The 22,295-nt window shown below is 44.5% G+C and overlaps 1 protein-coding gene across 1 annotated transcript in view; it reads left to right on the top strand.

The window, feature by feature from the left end:
- The window catches only part of CYSTM1 (cysteine rich transmembrane module containing 1), a 149,897-nt gene that overhangs the window by 38,501 nt on the left and 89,101 nt on the right, over positions 1–22,295 (top strand). The window contains exon 2 of the mRNA XM_075342282.1: positions 10,647–10,702. The gene's annotated coding sequence lies outside the window, so the exon portion shown is untranslated. The remainder of the gene's footprint in view (positions 1–10,646; positions 10,703–22,295) is intronic.

Below are 22,295 nucleotides of genomic sequence, written 5' to 3'. Positions count from 1 at the left end.
AGCCAACAGTTATGTCCCAATATTCAATGTTTATCACGAAGTTACAAAATGTCAGAAACAAAAGAAGATAGCCTCAGAGTCACTTGGATACATAAAGGCATTTTAAAAAAAATTGTGTTGCATCCTAAAGTCCAAATTAGCTTCTCCTTAAGGTCATTAATTGAATTATTGCAGATTACTTTTCCTTGTAGATAAAAACTCTTTCACACCATCTACTAAAAGGCACCCCAATACATATTTGACTAAAATCAGTCAAATCTGCCAATTATTGTAAGGACAAACTGCAGATGGTGAGAGAACACATTACTGTTGGTTGATCCTGCCAATATCTGCAGATTTGGCTTACTACTTTGGGCCTCATTCACTTATGTATATAGTAGCAAATGACGTGATAAGTATGCGCCACTTATTGACTTGAAATAGAAATAGCAAAATTAAGGGGCTAAAATATAACATTTATTCAGGAAATTATAAAAACCTTATATATTGTTCTTTGTTATATATAAGTGGCGTCTCTGGGTAGGCCAACTTGACTATATGTATGTATGGCCAATTTGTGATCAATTTAAGGCTAGGTTCACACACTGCGTTTTTTTGACGCTGCGTTTTTGTGGTTTATGCGGCAAAAAACGCACAAACGCACCCGCGTCCAAAAAACGCGGCCAAAAACGCACGCGTTTTGCCGCGATTTGGTGTGTTTTTTTGCTGCGTTTTGCTGCGTTTTTGCTCACTGCGTCTTTATGCGTTTTTTATCAGTGAACAAAAAAAGGTCTGTCATTTCCTTCTTCAATGTGTTCTTCATTCTCCACTAGTGTATGCAGAAGAGCAGACAGCTGCAGAACTACAAGGCTCAGCATACTCCATCCAATAGTGTATGCAGGAGAGCAGACAGCAGCTGCAGAACTACAAGGCTCAGCATGCTCCATCCAGGACTGTTTGCTTGAGGGAGAGTCAGGGGGAGCAGACCTACAAGGCTCAGCATCCTCCATCCAATAGTGTATGCAGGAGAGCAGACAGCAGCTGTCGAACTACAAGGCTCAGCATCCTCCTTCCAGGACTGTATGCAGGATTTCTTTGCCCCCCCCAAACAAAAAAAATGACGTGGGCTTCGCCATATTTTTGTATGCTAGCCAAGTACAGCAGGTAGGTACGGGCTGCCCCCAACCCCCAGCTGCCTATTTGTACCCGGCTGGGAACCAAAAATATAGGGAAGCCCTTTTTTTTTTTTTTAATTATTTCATGAAATAATTTAAAAAAAAAAAAAAAATGACGTGAGCTTCACCCAATTTTTGAGTCCAGCCGGGTACAACTAGGCAGCTGGGGATTGGAATCCACAGTGCAGGGTGCCCATGCTTCCTGGGCACCCCCGCTGTGAATTGCAGTCCCGCAGCCACCCCAGAAAATGGCGCTTTCATAGAAGCGCCATCTTCTGGCGCTGTATCCAACTCTTCCAGCTGCCCTGATTCCGGGTGGCTCGCTGGGTAATAATGGGGTTAGGGCTAGCTGTATAGCTGGCCCTAAGCCCGAAATTCATGGTGTCACGCCAATATTAGACATGGCCACCATGAATTTCTAGTAAAGATAAAAAAAAAAACCACAACACACAGAAAAATATTTTTATTAGAAATAAAACACAACACAATTAGTGACTCCATCTTTATTGAAATAAAGAACCCCCCTCCGCAGTAATCCTGGGTCAAGGGTCCCGCGCCGTCCAATCCGGATCCAATATCATCTGATCGGTTTGCTTGAAGGCAAAGCGATCAGATGTCAGGTTCTAGGGGCTGAAGCACATCACACATCAGCTGATTGTATAAACTGCTTTTATACAATCAGCAGATGCATCGGTGCAAAAAAAAAAAAAATACTCACTTATGTGCTGATTACCGGCAGCTCCTGGAGCGATGGGGCGGGAGTCTGATCCTGTCCGATCGCTGCAGCAGCTGCCAGTAATCAGGGATGAAGTCTCCTGACGCATCCGCTGATAGCTTAAACCGGCCGGGCGCCCGCGATACTTACAATCACCTGATGCGTCAGGTGACTGCATCAGGTGATCCATCGCCAGGTCCTGCATCTATCGGAGGTGTCCTGGCCGTCTGCACACAGCCGGAGCGGCGATACCGTGAGAGGAGATGGGAGCGGGCATGGCATCAGGAGGCTGCAGACAGGTGAGTGTAACTTTTTTTTTTTTTTTTTTTTCTACTGTTAACTTTTGTTTTCACAGCCGCTTCCACCTCCCGCCCAGACATGGCGCCGCACGGCAGCATACATGCACAGGACCGGAGGTGGAAGCGGCGGTGGCGGTACCGGGAGGATTCACACTTCTGTGTTTACTGACAGAAGGAATCCTCTTCCTGTACATGTCACTTTACTACCCACCTCCTGCGTTTATAGCTGCGTTTTTGGTCTTAGAAACGCACCAAAACGCAGCTATTTGCGTTTCTCATTGCATCTTTCAACATCCCATTGCACTCAATGGATGAAAAGCGCAGTGAAAAACGCGGGAATAATTGACATGCTGCGTTTTTTGTGGCACCACAAAAACGCAGCTGAAAAAAGAGAATTTTGTTTACTTACCGTAAATTCTTTTTCTTATAGTTCCGACATGGGAGACCCAGACCATGGGTGTATGCTACTGCCCCCCGGAGGACACACAAAGTTACTACACTCAAAAACGTGTAGCTCCTCCCTCCTAGCATATACACCCCCTGCCAGCCAGATCTAGCCAGTTTAGTGCAAAAGCTGAAGGAGGACATCCACCCACAAGAAGAGACGGAGTAAAATCCGGCAGAACCGGAACCTCTGTCTACAACAATAACAGCCGGTGAAGACACACGGAACAAGAAACCTGCCAACAGGCAATAGGGAGGGTGCTGGGTCTCCCATGTCGGAACTATAAGAAAAAGAATTTACGGTAAGTAAACAAAATTCTCTTTTTCTTTATCGTTCCTTTATGGGAGACCCAGACCATGGGACGTTCCAAAGCAGTCCATGGGTGGGAATAAACAGACACTGAGAAGCAGGCAAACCTAACTTCACAAATGGGCGACAGACGCCGGAAAAATGCGTCTGCCCAGGCCCGCGTCTGCCAAAGCATGAGCATGCCTTGGGTAGTGCTTCGAAAAAGTATGCAGACTAATTCGAGCTGGAGTCTGACAGACCTACTGAGCCGTAACCTGGTGCCTGAAAGCCCAAAAAGGCGCCGACAGGTCTGATCAAATGTGCTCTGATCCCCGGCGGGGAAGGCACTTGAGTACACTTGTAGGTCTCGGAAATGGCCGACCTAAGCCAACGAACCAGGGTCGGCATAGATGCCGAGAGACCGCTACGCTGACGAACAGTCAGCACCAGAGAGGTGCACCGCCTAATAACGGCGGTGCGAGACACATAGATCCGGAGCGGCCGCACCAGATCCAGGATATGCAACGCTTCCTTAGGCGATGAATAGGAGCCGGACAAAAGGAAGGCAGGAAAATTGCCCCGAATAAGGTGGAGCAGTAACCGCCTTAGGGAAAAAGTCCGGAGTCGGATGAAGACCACCTTGTCTTGATGCAAAAGACCAAAAAAAAAGGGGGTGACTCCGAGGGAGTGCAGCCAGAACTCTCTGGCGGGAAATTATAGCCACTAGAAAGAGTACTTTCTGTGAAAGACACAACAAAGAAAACCTCCCGAAGATGGCGCAAAGGGGGGTTTCCGGTAACCGGGAGGACCGGATTAAGGTCCGAGGTCTCCATAGGCCGCCGGAAGGCGGAATGATGTGGGATGCGCCGTTAAAGGAGCGCACCGGAGCCAGCCGGACGATTCGCCGCTGGCACATACTGACAGAGCCGAGACCTGTCCCTTAAAGAGGGATAGTCCTAGCTGTAGACCGGACTGTGGAAGGGACAGGAGGGTCGGCAAGGCCAAAAAAAAAAAAAAAAAAAGGTCAAAGGACACTTTGGAGCTCGAGTCATAGTGGAGATGACTTCAGGAAGGATATCAGAAGTCGCTAAGATCCAGGACTCAAGAGCTACGCCGTCATTCTGAGAATCCAGAATTCTGACGGGGAAAAAACGGACCTTTTGAGAAAAGGTCTGAACGGTCCGGAAGATGCGAAGGCAACCCAACGGACAGAAGGAGCAGGTCAGAGTACGAAGCCTGCTTGGGTCAATCTGGAGAATGACCCGACGGCCCCCGTTACCGATCTTGCGCAGGACTCTGGACAAGAGGTAGAGGGGGAAATTCGTAAAGAGACAAAGCTGGGATCAAACATGAACCAGTGTGGCTACCGCAAAACCTGAGGATTGTGGACCACGGTAGGACAGCTGAAATAGCCTGCCTCGTAGTTTTCACATCTAGCATGTGGACTGCGGATACGGTGGACTAGGAGTCCCTTGTCCACTGAAGGATGTTGAGCCGCCATGATTGCCAGGCGGCTGAGTGTCCCGCCTTGGAAGCTGGTGTAGGAAAACGCTGTCACGTTGTCCGACTGGACTCGAATGTGCCTAGCCGCCCACAGATGGTGAAGGCTTAGAGGGCAAGAAATACAGCCCTGATTTCCAGCACATTGATCCAGAGGGCTGATTCGGACAGAGTCCAAGCGCCCTGCGCTCCACGGTGGAGATATACTGTTCCCAAGGCGGATAGGCTAGCATCCTGGTGAGGATCACCCGGAACGGACCAGAAAAGGAGCGCCCCTGAGACAGAGTGGCCGAAGCCACCACTGAAACGAGCCCCTGGTCAGTGGCGAAGCCACCACCCCGTGGGAGGAGTGAGTTCGCTAGTACAGCGGAAAATATCCAGTCTCAGAGGACGCAGGAAAAACTGGGCAAGGAACCACTTCCATTGACGCCCTGAGAACCTCTGGTTCGAGGTCAGAGTGGACTTGCACAGAAAGACAAGCCACCCGATAGGTCAGAGTGGCGAGAGTGAACGAAGCACTCTGCTAAGAGTCAGCACTGGATGAAAACCCAACAAGAAAACCGTCCAGGGCCAAAGATCACTGCCAAACCCTAGGGGGGCAGGACCCTGATCACAGCTGCCCCAATGAGGATACTGGAGGAGCCTTGTCTGACCCCAAGGGAAGAGCCACGAATTGGACCACTCTGATTGTCAAAACGCAGTCAACGCTGGTGTGAAACTGCGACTGACTCCTGCCGATAGGCATCTCTGATGCCGATGGTTGCTAGGGAATCTCCATGGAGTCTTGATTGATCCGGTGAAAAAAACACACGGAACAAAACCAAGACTCAATGAGAAAACGCCACACCTGGCTATGCTTGAAAAGCTAAAGATCCAGGTCGGAAGCACCGCCCTCTTCGGGGACTAGGAATAGATTTAAGCAAAAATCTCAGAACCGTTCCCAGACGGGAACCGGTACAATTACTCCATTGGCCTGCCAGAAATGCCACGGCCTGTGAGAAGGCGGCGGCCTTGGAGCAGGGAGGAGATGACAGAGAAAAACTGTTTGGCGGGTGGACAGAAGTCCATCCTGTAGCCAAGGGAGATAAAGTCTCGCCCCCACTGAACGGAGACGTGTTAGAACCCTACGTCGCCAGTGGAGAGAGCCTGCCACCGACCAAGGAGGTTGTTGGCGTGGCTAAATAGCTCGGAGGAAGCTGACTCAGTGACAGCATCTCCTGCGGCCTTCTGAAGACGCAGCTTCGAGCTATTTGGTTCTATGGACCTAGGCTGAGCTAGAGGACGATCAGACGGAGGAACGGAAACCACCGAAACCTCAACTGATTCCTGTCCTGGACAGGTGCCCTGGTTTAGGTTTGTGGCAAGGAAGAACACTTCCCGCCAAGAGCTTCCTTAATTTCACTCAGTTGGTTCCGAGGAACTGGTCTCACCAAGTGGGAGCCCAGCAGGGAACCTCCATAGAGGCATCTGCCTTCCAAATCCGAAGCCACAGGAGCCTGCGGATAGCGAGGAAGGGAGCCCAGATCACCGCCGTGCGGCGTCCAGCATGGCAGACCTGGTATAGGATGAAAGAACTGAAGTCTGTAAGTTCAGGCAACCGTTTTGGCATAGAGTCCCTGTGGGAGGATGCATCTCCTCCAGAGAAGCAGAGAAGGTACAAAAAAAAAAAACCGCACTGCTGTAAGCTGAGGGGAAGAAAGCTCCTGCCTTCCCCATACCGACTTGGCCCAAAGGACAACCGGGCGGACCGCAGAACCGTAAGTGAGGAGCCATCAGGCACTGACATAACGGCCCGGGCTGAGCCACCTGAGGTGAATGAGCCCACTACTTGACCACCGTTGGTGGACAGGGGAAATCCAGTCCTCAGAATCACGCTTCATGGGAAGCGATCAGAGCGGACCCTGGCTGGTCCCAGGGACCTGAAAACTGGAGAGGTTAAGGAACACACGTTGTGTTCACCTAGATAAGGTAACACCGGCGGATTGAGGTCCAGTACAAAATTAATGTACCGTAGGATCCATATAGAGGTGCCGTCCGCCACTGATACAACTATCCGGGCTGAAAGTCTAGACACCGGAGTGGCTACCCTTGGCGGATGAGTACACTCCTTGACCACCTCAGATGGGAGGGGGAGACAGGCAGCAGAACTCCGCTGTGGGGTCTGCAGGATAGGCTGTGGGCTTGGACGCAGCGGGCTGAAAACTGGAGTGGTGAAAGAACACACTCCTCGTCATGTTTAAAGCATACTGATGCATTTCTGCCAGCGGGGAACACTTCCCTGATCAGGCGGATGGAGGTCCAGTAAAAGAATAATGGACGTAATCCAATCATTCGCATCTGCGTCACCTACGGACGGATCGTCCGAGCCCGTGGTAGAGACATCCTCCTCGTCCAGCGAGTCAGCTCGTAATCGGAGCTGCGGGACGGGGAGGACAGGGGACCCTGCGTCTCCCTGTCAGGAGGACGGGGTCTGAGTCCAGAAGGAGAGACCCTTGTGAGCTTTGCTGAGCGAAGCAGAAAACGCCCTGAGAAGGGGGCTGCATGCTCAGCCGATGCCGGGACAGCCGACCCCTGGAGATTCCTACGGGGGTCAGCCACCGAACCGGAGCAGCTGGAGGGACCATTAATGAGCTCCCATGTGTAGCCGTACGAGACTACCTGCAGGGGATAATAAAAACAGCCTGCAGTCTCGCTCTGTGACATGCTGCAGAGGTGGGGGCTCTGTCTGGAATGGCTAGAATACCCAAGACAGAGGTTCAGCCTGGGGAGAATCCCGGCTGAGGCATCTTGCCACTATCCACCACATAAGAACCGTTACAGTGTGTCGGTTCAGGCATATAAGGTTACATGCAGAACATGTAGAGCTTGCTGCTAGAGTGAGACATGCTGCTGAGGAGGAGATTCTATGATAAATAATTAACTCCTTCATGCCCTGAGAGTGAATAAAAGTGCACAACCAGAGGTTGTGACTTATCAGGCCGCTATATGTGTGCCCTCCAGATTCCAGCCTGGACCCCCAGCCAGATATTCCCTCCCTCTGCTGCAGAGCAGCCAGCGCCGTCCAGTGTACTCAGACGCTGAGAAAATGGCGCCAGAGCGAGGGGGGGGGGGGGCGGGGGTTAACCCAGAAGCGGGAATCGGAGGGCGAAGGAGATGTACAGGGGAGGGAATCATCTCCTCAGATAGGAGTGTCCTCCCCTGTGCAGAGCGGCCGGCGGGCGGCTCTGCAGCGTCCCCCTGCATGTCTGACATGCAGGGGAACGAAACGAAACTAGGCCGCGGCTGAAGCCGGGGCCTAGAGTTATACATGCGGCCGAGAATCAGGCAACATCGGCGCGGTTCCCAGTAAAAAACCGTGGAACCGGCCGGAAACACAGTAAAAGCAGCATTATCAAGCATCACTGTCCCCCACATTAAAAGTGCCCCACATTGCAGAAAGGACCCTCTGAATAACGTCTCTATACTTAGCTTTGAGACGCAGGGTCCAGTCCCTGGTGGGGTGGGGGTCCAGTGCTCCTTCCAGCAGGGTCCTGCACAAGGGCTGCGGATGGAGGCCGGTCTCCTGCAAGGCAGGGAGAACCGTGTTGGCTCCAACTTCAAGCCAGAGCCACTAGGGATGGTGAAGGAGCGCGGCATGAAGGGCTCCTGCCCTGAATCAACCTTAACAGCACTGCCGCCAGGGGAGTGTGAAGGGACATGCCGGGAGTCCAGTGGACCCGCTTTTCTTCCAAATCTTTAGAAAAAAAAAAAAAATCAACTTTTCTCCAAAGAGAATACATGTGTGTGCCTCCTGACACAAAGCAAAAAACTGGCTAGATCTGGCTGGCAGGGGGTGTATATGCTAGGAGGGAGGAGCTACACGTTTTTGAGTGTAGTAACTTTGTGTGTCCTCCGGGGGGCAGTAGCATACACCCATGGTCTGGGTCTCCCATAAAGGAACGATAAAGAAAAAAACGCTGTGTGCAAACAGCAAAAATGAAAACTCATAGACTTTGCTGTGGAAGCAAAGTCATGCAGTTTTCTGAGCAAAAACGCACCCGAAAACTGCGCAAAAACGCCGCGAAAAACGCACTGTGTGAACTTACTTTATTCTAATGTTTTTTCAACCCAGAGGGGCTTATGGTTGCATACCTATTTTCATAGGGTTTTTAGAATTTCCTGCATAAAGGTTATATTTTTAGCCCCTTAATTTTGCTATTGCTATCTCATTCACTTATAGCAAAAACAAAATTGTACTGGTTTCAGCAGTGTTTTGGATCAATGTATGGTCCCTGTGTCTGTTTATACCATCGGTGTGTCATCAGTGTTTTTCAAAGAATAAACTACGAAGCTTCACCTTTCTTATGCAATGTTAAATATGGACAGTACACAGATGCCATCCATTTGCTGTATGTGTTTTTCATGGATCCATAGACTTGTATTGGCCCTTTTCATCCATGATATTGGAAAAAAACTGGACATGTCTCCATGTTTTGCACGGACACGCAGTCTATAAAAATGCAGACCTGTGTATAACTCAATAGGTTATAATGTGTACGTGTTGCTTCCATGAAAAAAGCGTATACAACATGTACGTGCAACACTGAATGAGGCCTCAATGTGTATAGAGGGCCTTTTGCTAGACAAGGAGTTTTTACTCTACAAAGGAAGGTACTCTGCAATAGTCCAGTTAACTCCTTAATGACAGGGCATATTTGACACTTTAAGGCTACATGTGCATGCTGCGTTTTTGGTGCAGTTTTGTTGTCAGAACATTCTCACTTTTGACTTCCCAGCAAAGTCTGAGAATCCAAATTTGCTGTGTGCATGTTGCAGTTGGTCACAAACTGCAGCATGTTCTATCTTCTTGCGTTTTGCCCTACGTTTTTCACTAGTGACGGGAGGACTCGCAAATCAATCCCCCACTGACTCTGGTCGGCAGGGGATTGATCCCTGGTATCTGGCCGGAGGGCAGTCCCCATATAATCTGGCAAATGCACTCGCAGGATGCAGCCGGCCCCCCCCCATGATAAAGGTATGGGTATCACAGGTGCAGAATAGCGTTGAGACAGCCACTTTCAACCTACCAACTCATGGAGAGGGTGGCTGCTGGTATTAAACATGCACACTAATGAGGTTTTACATGGGACATGGGGGGCCGGCTGCATCCTGCGAGTGCATTTGCCATTTGACATGAGTTGGCTGGTGTCTTTTTTCTGGTGAGTTTTTTTTTTTTTTTATTTTATTTCCTTTTTAAATTGATGTCCTTTTCGGTGAATTATATTCCCATATAATCTATGGGGACCAGAATCTGGCATAAAGGGGTAGGAGCAATTGCTTCATACTCACCGATCACCGGCGCATCTGTCACACTGCTCCCGCGGCCTCTCATACTACTTTCGTGTGCCTGACTCTTCCAATCACAGACCAGGTCTGCTGGTCTATAGCGTACAGTAGAATAAATTTAAAAAAAAGTTTGCGTAGGGTCTACCCATATTATGATACCTAGCATAGATAAAGCCCATGGCTACAGGCTGCAGCCTCCAGCTGTGCACTTATCTTGGCCGTGTATCAAAATAGGAGGAACCACATGCGGCTTTTCTTCTTTTTTTTTTTTTTATTTATTTAAATAATTAAAAGGGGGAAAAAAAGCATTCCGTTCCCCCCCCCCTCCCCCCCTTCCAATTTTTATACCTAGCCAAGATAAACCCAGACAGCTGATGGCTGGTAATCTCAGGATGGAGAGACCTCGCCCCCCCAGCCTAAAAATAGCAGCCTGCAGCCACCCAGGATTGTTGCATCTATTAGATTCGTCAACACCAGCATTTTACCAGACTCTTCCCGATTGCCCTGGTGTGGGATAATTGAGGGGTTAATAGCAGCCCAGCCATGGCTGCCACTAAGCCCTAGATTAGCAATGAGACTTTTGTGTTGTTTTTTTTTTTGGTTTGTCAGTGGTATGTTTTGTTTTAACATATTCTATTTATAAATAGAAAATCCCAAATTTACCGAAAATGTTTATTAATATGAACTTTTCTAAGTTTTTTTTTTTTTTTTTTTTTTTTTAATTTTTCAGACCTTTGAAAAAGCCATATATCAATTATTAACATTTTGAATGTCTATTTTATGTTGGCATTGTACATTTAAAAAGTATTACTTATGTTTATTTTAATTTAATTTAGGACAATTGAAAGTTATAAATTTAGGTGCAACGTTTCACATGCCAAGAAAACATACTAAACCTAATTATGTTCTTTTCTTTTTAGGGTCCAGTTCAATTTTTGAGTAACTACAGTACCTACCAGATAGCCACAATCAAACGGTAGGTCCTTTGCTAATGTTTCATTCCATTAACATCTTTTTATCATGTAGTTTTTTGTTTTTTTTTGTTTTTTTTTTATCTGACACAAAATGAAGCATATTTGTTTGCCTTAGAGAGAGCCAACTACCAGGATTTGCGATGTGAACTAAAGGCAGTGCCATACTGGCACTAGGATGCTGAATCTAGACATACCTTTTGTAGAAAGATCTGATGTTTGGTTGATGAAATATCTTTAATCAGAGTTAAGTTTATTCCTCCACCATTTTAATGAAGGCAGAATTGGGCAATGAGCACGTGCTGCCAATAACGACAAACGCAGTGCAGCACGATATTTAAGGGGGCGAGACAGGAGGACGCCGGAGGAGGAACAAACGCCAAGGACTCGACCCACAAAGACCATCCCCCGTTGCACCAGTGAAAGTGCAATGCTTTTCTGACACTTTGATTAAAGATATTTCATCACCCAAGCATCCGATCTTTCTACAACAGGTATGCCTGGATTCAGCATCTTAGTGCCTGTATGGCACTGCCTTTACCTCATTATAGCAAAATCCTGGTGGTTGGTTCTCATTAAATGCCAGTATTTTAATTCCATCAAAGGAGTTGGGATTTATCATTTCTTGAAATTAAAGAAAATCAGTGGCAGGATTTTTTACATTAAAAACACAATTGAATGACTATAAATCTTCCATATTGTATAAACAGAACAGCATGATGCAAAAACTGGTGAGTTTAATTTTTGTGAACGTCAGAATAATGTAATTGAACTTCTTTAATGGGCATTAGATGAAATTTATATGATATGACAAGTAATAAGAGAACTGTTGTAATGTGAGGTATATTAGATAGTTCAGCTACAAACTTTGCATTCGAAAAGGTTCAGTAAAAGCTATAGTCCTTCTTTTCTTTTTTTTTTTTTTTATGGTCACTTATTTTGCTGGAGTTTCGATGATGGTTATGATCGTTTTAACTATGTCTTGATATTGTATTTAGACTTAATGTTTGTTGTCCTGTGAAATCATCCAAGACTTTGCATACCAACTGTTACCTACTGTTACCACATTTTGGCTTAATATGTGCAGCGAAGACTGCGAGATGTCTATTCCGTAAAGCAGGAGTGGGGGAACCTTTTCTCTGCCAAGGGCCATTTGGAAATTTCTACCATCATTCCGGGGCTACACAAAATTATTAGCTTGAAAATTAAATTACCCTGATATATTTGGTCAAGCAATCAATTATCTCATCCCTACAGTTTTGGATAGAGCTGCTTCTCTTTGATGTGGCTGTGATGTTAGGAGATATTTATCATGTTGCTTCTCACAACTGCTTTTCCAGGTTTCTCTGTCTAGAGCGCAGTAATTTCTTTGATAATAAGTTTTTTGCAATCGCATAGGAGATGCTGGAACTGCTGTATATACATCACATAGGAAACGCTGGGGCTGCTGCATATAGATCACATAGCAGACACTGAGACTGCTGTATATACATTACATAAGAGATGCTGGGACTGCTGTATATACGTTACATAGGAGATGCTGGGACTGCTGTATATATGTCACATAGGAGATGCTGGAACTGCTGTATATACATTACATAAAAGATGCTGGGACTGCTGTATATACGTTACATAAGAGATGCTGTGACTGCTGTATATACGTTATATAGGAGATGGTGAGACTGTGTATATACATTACATAGGAGATGCTGGGACTGCTGTATATGCACTATAGTTTAAAAGTTTGTGGTCACCCAGACAATTTTGTCTTTTGCATGAAAAAAATTACTTTTATTTATCAAATGAGTTGCATAATGAATAGAAAATATAGTCCAGACATTGAATAGGTTAGAAATAATGAGATTTACTTGAAATAATAATTTTCTCCTTGAAACGTTGCTTTCGTCAAAGAATTCTCCATTTGCAGCAATTTCAGCTTTGCAGACCTTTTGGCATTCTAGCTGTTAATTTGATGAGGTAATCTGGAGATATTTCACCCCTGCTTCTAGAAGCCCCCCCCCCCACAAGTTGGATTGGCTTGATGGGCACTTTTTTGCATACCATACGGGGTCAAGCTGCTCCCACAACAGCTCAATAGGGTGAGATCTGGTGACTGGGCTGGCCACTCCATTACAGATAGAATACCAGCTGCCTGCTTCTTCCCTAAATAGTTCATGCATAATTTGGAGGTGTGCTTTAGGTCATTGTCCTGTTGTAAGATGAAATTGGCTCCAATGAAGCGCTGTCCACAAGGGTATGGCATGGCGTTGCAAACTGGAATGATAGGGATTTTGAATAAGGAAAGCTTTCACATTGTACAAATCTCCCACTTTACCAACAGCAAAGCAACCCAAGACCATCACATTACCTCCACCATGCTTGACAGACGGCGTCTGGTACTCTTCCAGCATCTTTTCATTTGTTCTGCGTCTCACAAATGTTCTTCTGTGTGATCCAAACACCTCAAACTTCGATTCGTCTGTAGATATTGCATTCAAAACCAGACGTTTGCAGCTAGAATAGTAATTTACCACATTAACAATGCATAGTGTATTTCTGTTTAATTTAATGTTAGCTTCATTCAAAAAAAATGTGCTTTTCTTTCAAAAACAAGGAAATATGTAAGTGACCCTAAACTTTTGACCTGTAGTGTACATCACATAGGATATGCTGGGACTGCTGTATATACATCACATAGGAGACATGGAGGCTGCAGTAAAAGAATCACATAGGAGATGCTCGGACTGCTGTATATACAGCACATAAGAAACATTGGGGCAGGGGGCATATACATTACAGGAGACACACAGACTTTATGATGGGGGGGGGGGGGGCACACAGCACTGGGAGGCATGTATAGTACTGGGGACGATGGGGCTGCCGCTATTCTTCTCTGAGACGAGAGTGCATTTCGCACTTCCCCGCCTGCAGAGCACGTCCTTAGCACGCTGGCACTGCCATGGTGCAGCACATATTGGGATTTAGCGAGCCTGCAGCTGGCAAGATTCAGGTGCCACCCAAGCACTGCAGTCCCCGCAAATCTGACTTTAAAGAGAAGGTGCAACGCCAAAAATATTTTTTTCAAAAGTTGAAAAAAATGTAAACCATTAATGGTTTAATTATACATATAATTTGTTTTTAATGGAGTAAAATATGAGTAATGTAAAAAGTTTTGATATTTTTCACTTTTTTAAACACTAGGGGAGCAGCTGCTAAAATTTGTTTTTAAAGCCTAGTGTACAACAAGCCTGAATTACGACTGCAGTAAATGTTGGCAGGATCTGCTGCCATATGTCTGTCAATCTTTCCCTACCCTACTGGGCACTTGCAAAAGGAGAGGGGAGGATGAAGTTTAGGATCACAGTGCAGAGTCACTTTGTTGGTAACTGCAAAGTAATAGACATTTGTAAAGTGCAGTGAATGACTGGCAGCGCAGATTCTAATTGGTGTTCGCCTTATGCGCTGGGGCTAGATACATGGAGTGTATAACATGCAGGGATTAGATACACAGTAATGGGTGATACCACTCTGTCCATTTCTATTTGAGCAGTGGTGTTGTGTGACCCCCCCCCCCCTCCACCTCCCCAAATCCACTTTTGTCCACTCTTATGGAAGGGGAGCAGTGTTGTTTGATCTCGCTCCTTACACATATATAGGAGCAGTGTAATGTGTGACCCTGGCTTTGTTCGCCTCTGAGGGAGCAGTGTTGTAATGTGTGACCTCATTTCCCCCCCCCTCCCCTGTTCTGTCCACTTCTATTGGAGAAGTGGTGTACTGTGGCCCCGTTCCATTTACCTCTATAAGAGCAGTAGTGTTTTGTGTGACCCTTATTATGTAGTAATGTCCCTATGTCTTTGTCTTCTATTCTGGGCCCATCCTGGTATATACAGTATATTTTCCATCCTAGTATATAGGTCTTTCATCCTAGACCCATCCTGGTGTGTAGAAGTTCCCCATCCTGGACCGATCCTATCTCCCCTATCCTGGTGTATATGTGGCCCATACTGGTGTATACATTGGGGAGAATTTGATATTTGAGTATTTGATAGGCTGCCGATTTTGTAGGTGGGAAAACTTGCAAAGAGTGGAGAGGTCTGTAATTTTTATCGTAGGTACTCTTCAACTGTGACAGACTAAAAAAAAGAATACAGGCAATCACATTTGTATGATTTTTAAATAATACATTTGCATTTTATTACATGAAATAAGTATTTGATGCAATAAAAAAAACAACTTAATATTTGGTTGAAACCTTTGTTTGCAATTACAGAGGTCAGACGTTTCCTGTAATTCTTGACCAGTTTGCACACACTGCAGCAGGAGTTTTGGCCACTCCTCCATACAGATCTTCTCCAGATCTTCAAGGTTTCGTGACTGCCGCTGGCAACATTGTGTTTGTTCCCTCCAATTAGGTTTGGAGACTGGTTGGGTCACTCCAGGATCTTGAAATGCTTCTTATGGAGCCACTCCTTAGTTGACCTGGCTATGTTTCAGGTCATTGTCAGGCTGGAAGACCCAGCCACGACCCATCTGCAATGGTCTGTCTGTGATATCATTTTTTTTGTTTTTTTTTGTTTTTTCTTTTTTAAAAGTTGTCAACCCTGTGAGCAACTAACTATAGTATAGAAGTAAATTTCCTGGAGAGAATTGACTGGCATGTTAGGAGTAAAAGTTTCTCCTGGAATGTAACTACTTGGCATTCTCACCCAGGGCCTGGGTAGGCACTAGTGGTCAAGATCCAAGGAAACAAGCTTTATAATTTGTAAGATAAAAGCTCTCACAGCAGGAGAATAATCGCAAATAGAAAAAGCAAGGCAAATCCAAACTGGCTTATTTTCATGCTAATTAAAACAATTTACTAACTTTAGATTATCCCTTTAAAAGCCTGCAGAGAATAAGCTTTCCATCTAGAATTTATAGGTACAGATTAGAAATGTCCTATAAATCATCACCTTTTAAAAATTGAAATCTCAAGCAACATTCCCACAATGAGCTTTTGATTTCTTGATGTTACAGAATTTCTGCACCACTTCAGAACATATGTAAATTACGTTACTTCCTGGGTTGTTTTTTGGTTTTTTTTTTTACATGTTTTTTATATTTTTATGTCGTTTTTGTCTCTTGTTCGTATGTCCTGTTTTAGATACTTCCTGGTATTTGGCTTTGACAAAAACTTATTGATATACTTATGTGCAGATTACATGTGGTTGTGATGCTTTTCCGAAGCATGTAATTCCGTTTTTTGACACCGTTTTTTTTCTGCATCTAATGCAAGTCTGTGGGGAAAACTTTCACATATAATTCGGCGTACCTGCAAGAGAAATGGAATGTTGCTGATTTTGAAACGCACGCTGCAGGTCAATTTAAGCTGATTAATAAGTGGATATGACATTTCTATAAATGTCAGCCACTTTGCTAGAACTGTAAGACATTTTTACAGGTGTCGAAAATACTCAGCATCAAAAGGTGATGTGCGCACGCTGAGAATTTGTTTGCAGACCTCATTGTACTAAATCTGCATCTCTTGGCAGGAAAAACTGTTTTTTTTTTTCTTGTCTTTTCAGTACCTTTTTGATTTGTTTGTTTTTTTTTCCAATGTGTTTTGGTTTTTTTTCTTGCAATTGGGGTGAAAAAAATGCAGGCAAAAATCGCTGAAAGAATTAACATGCAACAGTTTATTTTCTGCTGCAAATCTGCAAGGGAAAATAAAGCAATGTACACAAAACTTCAGAATTCTCATTGACTTTGCTGGGTTAAGGGTTACCATGCAGATTTGTGACAACTTCACTCAAAAACGCACAAAAAAAATTCCACCAAACTTGTTTTTCCCTCCTTTTGCTGGACAGCACAGTTGCTTCCAAGCTCAATCATCCCTCAATGTTGAAGCCAGTTTTCACCTTCCTAATCCAGGAAATATTTTTTGAAATCTCACTTGTTACTTTGTGGCAATTAGTGATGGACAAGAACTACCATGCTCTGTACTCATAAGGAGCAGTTGAATGCTCGCATGAGGGTTACTCGAGTACCGGAGTATAATGGAAGTCAATGGGGGACTCTAGCATTTTTCCAGGAAATCTTCAGGAAAAAAGCTTCACCCCCCTCATTGACTTCCATTATACTCAGGTACTCTCTTTGTGCCCATCCTAGCATTCAGCTGTTCGTTACGAGTACCGAACACTTGAGCATGGTAGTGCTCGTTCATCACTAGTGGCAATAAAGGTCTTGTCACACACAACGAGGTCGCTAACGAGATCGTTGCTGAGTCATAGTTTGTGACGCAGCAACAATCTCGCCAGCAATCTCGTTATGTATGACACCTACCAGCGATCAGGTCAATGGTGTGAGATCGCTAGTCGTTGCCGAATGGTCCAGACCATTTTCTTCTAAGGTGATGTCCTTCTGGGCAGGACACATCGCTGTGTTTGACATCTACTAACGACCTCCTAACACGGTCCCAACGCCCGCCGAGATCGTTATACAGGTCGCTGATCGTTACTGCGTCGTTGGTAAGGTCTGACTGTGTGACATATCACCAGCGACCTCCCAGCGACTTACCAGCGATCCTTATCAGGTCATATCGTTTTCGGGATCGCTGGTAAGTCGTTGTGTGTGACTGGACCTGAACTCTGGAATGCTTCAATGATTGTGAGACTGTATGGGATTTTTTGTTTGTCATTGTGATGCGCTATACTTCATGATAGTAAATTCAGCTCAATATGATTTGAATTTATGAAAATATCGGATTTTTCTTGAAAAGTTAGACAACTTCACAACTTTTGAGCTTTATATTCCCTTTAAAACAGCTATCCATACCGGACAAAGTAATTACTTGTTACTTGTTTGTATATGTTTATGTATATGATATGTATATGTATATGAGCCTCCTGAATTGTAAAGCGCTGTGGAATATGTTGGCGCTATAGAAATAAAGATTAATAATTGTGTTTACCACATGTCTACTTCACATCAGTATCCTTTTTGAAACCCTTTTTTGTTAGTAAATTTAGATACATTTGGAGTGCAAATTTGGATGTAAAAGAAAAGAGGGCTTGTCGCATTTGTAGAGCCCCAGTGTCAAAACAGCTGAAAACCTCAATAAGAGACCCCATTTTGGAAATTACAACACCCCTTAAAGGAATTAATAGTTGTAGTGAGCATTTAAAGCCCACAGGCTTTTCAAATTTTTTATTAAACTTCTGTAAAAATGAAAAATTGTTTTTTGTTTTGTTTTTTTTTTTTGTTTTTAAATCCGTAATATTGCGTTAGTCCCAATGACCCCCAACATTTGTTGTGTGATTTCTTCAGGGTGCACAAATACCCAATAGGTAGTGGTAACATAATGTTTTTTGAGCACAGACATTTCTGGAATGGTTTGTGGGGACTCAGAGGTGCCAAAACATCAGTCCCCCACAATAGACACCATTTTAGAATTGCTTTATGAATGTATTGAGTGTTTTTGGTTTTTTTATGTACATTTTACTAATTGAATTTATAATATATAACACACCGTATTTTGTAAACTATAAGCACCTATATTTTAGAGAAAAATAAATACATTTGAAGCAAAAAATCTGGTTATGACATACTAGTATGGGAGAGATCGGCTGCTGACACTATTATGGGTATAATGTCCCCCAATTTTATACTAATGTTCCATATCCTGGGCTCCTTCCAGGTATATGTGGTCTCCTTCCTTGTATTGATATCCCCCCTCTCTACGCACACATAAAAAAATTAACGATTATACTCCCCATCTCTCCCCACTGCATGTGCCCCCAGTTACATGCCGAAGTAAGCTGCCGGAATATTCAATGCTCCCCATGTCCAGGATTATAGGTGTGTGGAGCAGTGAGTATTCATTCTCTTTAATAGAGTATATCGGTGAGTGCAAAAGCTGCTGCAGGAACCCGGCGACTGGGCGATCACGTTTGCCCTATATTAAACAGAATGTATATTCATTACTCCCCATGCCCATAATCCTGCCCACTTTTCAGCCTGAGCTTCAGTGCCAGGATTGAAGATTTATATATACCAGGATAGGGGGACATATGTATACACATTTATTTTACTCACTTTGCTATAGCGCTGTTAATTCCACAGCGCTTTACAGATATGATCATCACTGTGACCATTGGGGCTCACAATCTAAATTCTACATACAGTACCTTGCGAAAGTATTTGGCCCCCTTGAATTTTTCAACCTTTTCCCACATTTCAGGCTTCAAACATAAAGATAAAAAATGTAATGTTCTGGTGAACAATCAACAACAAGTAGGACACAATTGTGAAGGTGAACGATATTTATTGCTTATTTTAAATTTTTGTAAAAAATTAAAAAACTGAAAATTTGTGCGTGCTATATTATTCGGCCCCTTTACTTTCAGTGCAGCAAACTCACTCCAGACGTTCAATGAGGATCTCTGAATGATCCAATATTGTCCTAAATGACTGATGATAAATATAAGCCACCTGTGCGTAATCTAGTATCCGTATAAATGCTCCTGCTCTGTGATAGTCTCAGTGTTCTGTTTAAAGCGCAGATAGCATCATGAAGACCAAGGAACACAACAGGCAGGTCCGTGATACTGTTGTGGAGAATTTAAAGCCGGATTTGTTTACAAAAAGATTTCCAAAACTTTAAACATCCCAAGGAGCACTGTGGAAGTGATCATATTGAAATGGAAGGATGATGAGGATCACATTCTAGACATAAAAATCCCCATGGAGATAGAGAATGTACAGAGGGTACACGTTTCGAGCTTATCGCTCTTAGTCCCAATCCTTAGATTGGGACTAAGAGCGATAAGCTCGAAACGCGTACCATCTGTACATTCTTTATCTCCATGGGGATTTTTATGTCTAGGATGTGATCCTCGTCACCCCTCTTTTTAATGGATATTTAATAAAGATTTATTTTTATCGTACTTGGACGTGGATGCTGGATTTTTCTTTGCATTTGGAACTCCTAGCCTGGCGACTTCCTTCCGTGCACCTGTCCCTCATTGGAGTCTACATCGAACTGGGTGAGCTGATTTTTCCTCTCCTTCTGCTGAAATGGAAGGAGTATCATACCACTGCAAATCTACCAAGACTCGGCCGTCCATCCAAACTTTCATCTCAAACAAGGAGAAGACTTATCAGAGATGCAGCCAAGAGGCCCATGATCACTCTGGATGAACTGCAGAGATCTACAGCTGAGGTGGGAGAGTCTGTCCATAGGACAACAATCAGTCATACACTGCACAAATCTGGCCTTTATGGAAGAGTGGCAAGGAGAAAGCCATTTCTCAAAGATATCCATAAGTGTTGGTTAAAGTTTGCCACAAACCACCTGGGAGACACACCAAACATGTGGAAGAAGGTGCTCTGATCAGATGAAACCAAAATCATACTTTTTGGGCACAATACCAAATGATATGTTTGGCGTAAAAGCAAAACAGCTCATCACTCTGAACACACCATCCCCACTGTCAAACATGGTGGTGGCAGCATCATGGTTTGGGCCTGCTTTTCTTCAGCAGGGACAGGGAAGATGTTTAAAATTGATGACAAGATGGATGGAGCCAAATACAAGACCATTCTTGAAGAAAACCTGTTGGAGTCTGCAAAAGACCTGAGTCTGGGACGGGTATTTTTCTTCCAAAAAGACAATGATCCCAAACATAAAGCAAATTCTACAGTGGAATGGTTCACAAATAAACGTATCCAGGTGTTAGAATGGCCAAGTCAAAGTCCAGACCTGAGTCCAATCAAGAATCTGTGGAAAGAGCCGAAAACTGCTGTTCACAAACGCCTCCATCCAACCTCACTCAGCTCGAGCTGTTTGCAAAGGAAGAATGGATAAGAATTTCAGCGCCTCGATGTGCAAAACTGATAGACACATACCCCAAGCGACTTGCAGCTGTAATCACAGCAAAAAGTGACACCACAAAGTATTAATTTTAAAGGGGCCGAATAATATTGCACACCCCAATTTTCAGGTTGTTGTTTTTTTTTGGGGGGGGTTTACAAAAATTTTAAATAAGCAATAAATATCATTCACCTTCACAATTGTGTACCACTTGTTGATTCTTCACCATAAAATTTAATTTTTTATCTTTTGTATGAAGCCTGAAATGTGGGAAAATGTTTAACAATTCAAGGGGGCCAAATACTTTCGCAAGGCACTGTATATCTGTGCCGAAGATGGGTCCAAGATGGAATACATGTATACCAGGATTAGCCCAGGATGCAGAATATGTATACCAGGATGGACCTATGATGGGGACATAAATACCAGGATGGGCCACAGGATGAGGTACTTCTATATCAAAATGAGGATATATATAACAGGATGGAGAACATGTATACCAGGATAGACCCATGATGGGTGCACATACCATATATCAGGATGGACCCAGGATGAAGAACATATATACCAGGATGGGCCCATGATGGGGACTTGTATAACAGCATGGGCGACATGTATACCATATTGGGACTTGCATACCAGATTGGGACTTGCATACCAGATTGGGACTTGCATACCAGATTGGGGACTTGTATACCAGATTGGGGACTTGTATACCAGGATGGGGACTTGTATACCAGGAAGGGCCCAGGATAGGCACATGTATACCAGGATGGGCCCAGGATAGGCACATGTATTCCAGGATGGTCCCAGGATGTGGGATCCGTATTCCAGGATGGTCCCAGGATGTGGGACCCGTATACCAGGATGGTCCCAGGATGTGGGACCCGTATACCAGGATGGTCCCAGGATGTGGGACCCGTATACCAGGATGGTCCCAGGATGTGGGACCCGTATACCAGGATGGTCCCAGGATGTCGGACCCGTATACCACTATGGGCCCAGGATGTGGGACCTGTATACCAGGATGGGGGACGGTACAAGATAGGGGACATTACTACATAATGAACAAGGGGGGGGGCAACTCCTATGTCTTTATAGGATATAGAACATTACAAGGGTCCATACATCAGACCAAATTTTGCACCATGCCCATCTGACTCTAGTTACACCACTGATTTTTAATAAACTAGAACAGTAAAGAAAGATGTGGACTGCACATCCAAAACGAATACATTGCTATATTACTGCTAAGGAAACGTTACAAAACTGAACAGGAGGTTCTTAGTTTAACATTCTCATCAGACTGTATGCCCACTGGCATGATACAGCAAACCTTTGGTATTGTCAGAATTTAAACCTCCCCTTGAAGTGGATTAGAAATTCATTTAATCAAAGTCCCTTTGATCACTTCAACAAATTTGCTAAAGTCTTCATTCATCAATGACCAGAATAACGTTTAATAGGCTCAAAGTTTGGTACATCTCAGGGTGGACCTAATGCATTATTATAAGGCCGGAGTCACGCTTGTGAGTGACTCGCACGTGGCTCATGCAAGTCTTGTATCGCATCACCAGGCATGGATGCACACTCTCCTAACAGGAGCGGGTCAGCAGCATGTATTTCTATGCAGCTGAGACACTCCTGTCTGTAGTGCAGAAGGCCATGTCGGGTGATACGACGCAAGACTTGCTCAAGTCACTTGTAAGTGTGACTCCAGCCTAATGCAATAACGTGAGAATGGCCGA

Source organism: Anomaloglossus baeobatrachus, chromosome 4 (assembly GCF_048569485.1).
Source record: "Anomaloglossus baeobatrachus isolate aAnoBae1 chromosome 4, aAnoBae1.hap1, whole genome shotgun sequence".
Taxonomy (NCBI): domain Eukaryota; kingdom Metazoa; phylum Chordata; class Amphibia; order Anura; family Aromobatidae; genus Anomaloglossus; species Anomaloglossus baeobatrachus.
The sequence above is the reverse complement of the archived record's forward strand: the minus strand, read 5'-3'. Positions and strand labels throughout refer to the sequence as shown.